The sequence below is a fragment of the Bos taurus genome, chromosome 9 (assembly GCF_002263795.3).
Source record: "Bos taurus isolate L1 Dominette 01449 registration number 42190680 breed Hereford chromosome 9, ARS-UCD2.0, whole genome shotgun sequence".
NCBI lineage: Eukaryota > Metazoa > Chordata > Mammalia > Artiodactyla > Bovidae > Bos > Bos taurus.
The window spans coordinates 102,498,165-102,500,749 of record NC_037336.1 but is presented as its reverse complement, the minus strand read 5'-3'; the positions used below and the strand labels follow the sequence as shown (position 1 = coordinate 102,500,749).

At 50.7% G+C, this 2,585-nt stretch overlaps 1 long non-coding RNA gene across 1 annotated transcript; it reads right to left on the bottom strand.

Annotated features, from left to right (window-relative positions):
• Positions 1–260: 260 nt before the first annotated feature.
• Positions 261–2,585, bottom strand: LOC101907159 (uncharacterized). Its single transcript, XR_001501084.3, has 3 exons — positions 2,432–2,585; positions 1,923–2,311; positions 261–1,634 (listed from the first exon to the last, which is right to left on the bottom strand). It is a non-coding gene; the product is annotated as an uncharacterized lncRNA (long non-coding RNA).

Here is a 2,585-nt window from a genome sequence, read left to right as displayed (position 1 = left end):
TTCTTCGCACCTACGTTTTCTCCTTCTAGAAACCACCACAGCACATCTAGAACCTTCCACCATCCTGGAGATGCATATAAGAAGCTGACCGTCCTCTGACCAAGCAAAACCCCTGAAAGCGTGACTACTGCATCCTTCAAATACCACGTGGTGAGTGCTAAGAATCATTCTTCAAGGTTTTCCTTCCAAAACTGACGTGTCAGGGAGGAGCACCCCCTCCACCCAGGGAGGAGGAGGCCACGTCAAAGTGAGGTCCCGCCAGAGGCAAGATGAGGTCAAGGCCGCGCCCTTCTGGCCGGGGTGGCAAGAGGGCTGAGTCCCATGATGACAGAGAGAAAATATCCCCCATGAAATAGAAGTGAAGTCACGCGATATGTGGCCCTGCGGCTTCGGGGAATTAAAGTCTTTCCAAACCGTCTTCCGTACTCACGGGGAATCATTAGCCAAACCTTGCATCGTTCAAAATCCACTTTTTAATTAGGCGTCACCGTGTGATGGCCTTGTTAGCAACTAGGACGGTAGGTTAAAAGTGGAAAAATACCGGGTAGAAAGTCAATGCTTCCAGTAATGAGCAAGTGGAATTTGAAAATAAAAATACATTGCCGCTCACATTAGCATCCCGAAAAGAGAATGTGTTGGTGCCCTGTTGACAAGGTACGTATGAGACACTCGTGAGGAAAACAAGGCTCTGATGATGAAATCAAACAATATCTAAATACATGTCCACGGATAAGGGGATTCTGTAGGGTCCAGTTGTCGGTTCTTCCCAGCTTCATCATCCCAACCAAAACCCCAGCAGGTAACTTTACAGAAACTGACAAACTGACTCGAACGTTTACTGGAGACGCAAAGCCCCAGAAATCAAAACTTTTACATCAACCCAAATACGGGCCCCTATGGACCCAGAACCTTTTGAGCTGTCAGGCGATGAGGCGATGCAGCCATGACAGGGAGAGCAAGGCGAAGACAGAGTTGCCCTCCCTCAGGTCCAAGAAACAAGGCCAAAGCCTCGAGATGCCACGCTCTAGTCAGCACCACAGAGAAGGGCCTTAATCGCAGCCTCAGCTGTGGAATCGCAGCCTCAGCTGTGGAAACACACTCTTCTATCCGTTTTCTCCAGGCTCTAGTCAGCACCCGCAGAAAAGGGCCTTAATCGCAGCCTCAGCTGTGGAAACACACTCTTCTATCCATTTTCTCCAGGCCATATTTTCACAGATATCATTCCAGGCTGCAGAACCTGGATGGTTCATGCCAGCTGATCCGTCCGTCCTGCAGCTAAGTCGCTGCTCCTTCAGCTGATGTTCTGGGTGCCTTCAGTGTGTGAGACACTCACCAGACCCCGAAGCCCAACACTGAGAAGACGGACACGGCCCCAGGGGCAGGGGGCGTTGGATTCCTCATATTCAAGGTAGTGGGTGGGAGTGGACACAGATGGTTCACGGCTCACCTCCTCTGGACCCCAGGCTTCACGTCTGTAAAGCAGGCCTAACATCAGCACCCAGCCAGCGTTGTTGCGGAAGTGTGAGCCGGCGCTTGGACCGATGCTGTAACACTTGGGCGCTGCCCACAGCTGTCACCGCTGCTCATCAGCACCACAGTTGCTTTCCCGGTGCTGGGACCCAGGTCATAATGTCCTGTTGAGTCATGATAATCAGCAAAGGAAATATATAGAAAGAAAAGTTGTACTGATGTGGCTGAACAGACATAATTCAAATGCCTTGTTTTAAAAAGATAAATACTTTTATTAAAATTGGTCGATTTTATGAATCAGATGATTTGCAGTTTAATTTTAATCGTTTATTTTCCTAAGAATAAGACTAACAAAACCTACTTTAGAATTGTTTAGTTAAAAACCCAAATGTAACCAAATAATCCAGAAAGTAATGCTCAAAGTAGGAAGAAATAAATTTGCTGTTTCTCACCATCCTTGAAGGTCTAAGGAAAGGCCCAACTCAATCCCTGGTTTTCGTGCAAACGAGGAAGGAGGAGATGGGGTGCTCTGTGACCGAACCCCGAATCAGGACACCTGGAACCTGGAACCTCGGGAGCATGAGGGGCTCCCGACCCCAAAGCTGCACTTAGGATTTCAGGCTCATGGTCACGGAGCCACCTGCCCAAAACCGTCGTCCAGTCACGTGAGGTCATCTTCTGGGCTCTCAAAAGCTGCACATCACCCAAAGTCCTCCGTAGGAAGAGGGTGGCACCCACCCCCTTCTGCAGCATCCGCTGTCTGCATCGATTCTCTAATCTTTACCCGGGAGTGATGGAAAAGTGACTGGAAAGTTCCCCGCACAGCTGGGTTTCCACGACACTGTTACAAAAACGATTGCGTTTCTACCGTCTCTCAATGTTGGAAGCGAGAAGCCCCGCTCCCCCACAGTCCCCACTGCCCCTGACCTCGCTCCCCAGCTCCCCAGTCTCCCCCACTGACCCAGAGCTGTTCCAAGGCTCTGCTCCTGTAGACAAGACACCCGCCTCTGCCGGAGTCTGGCCCTGACACTGGGAACGCTCCGTGAGCATCCCAGGGCCCACGGAGCCAGGAGCAGCATCGGAGTTCCGTGCTCTGAGCAAAAGAAGAGGCCCTT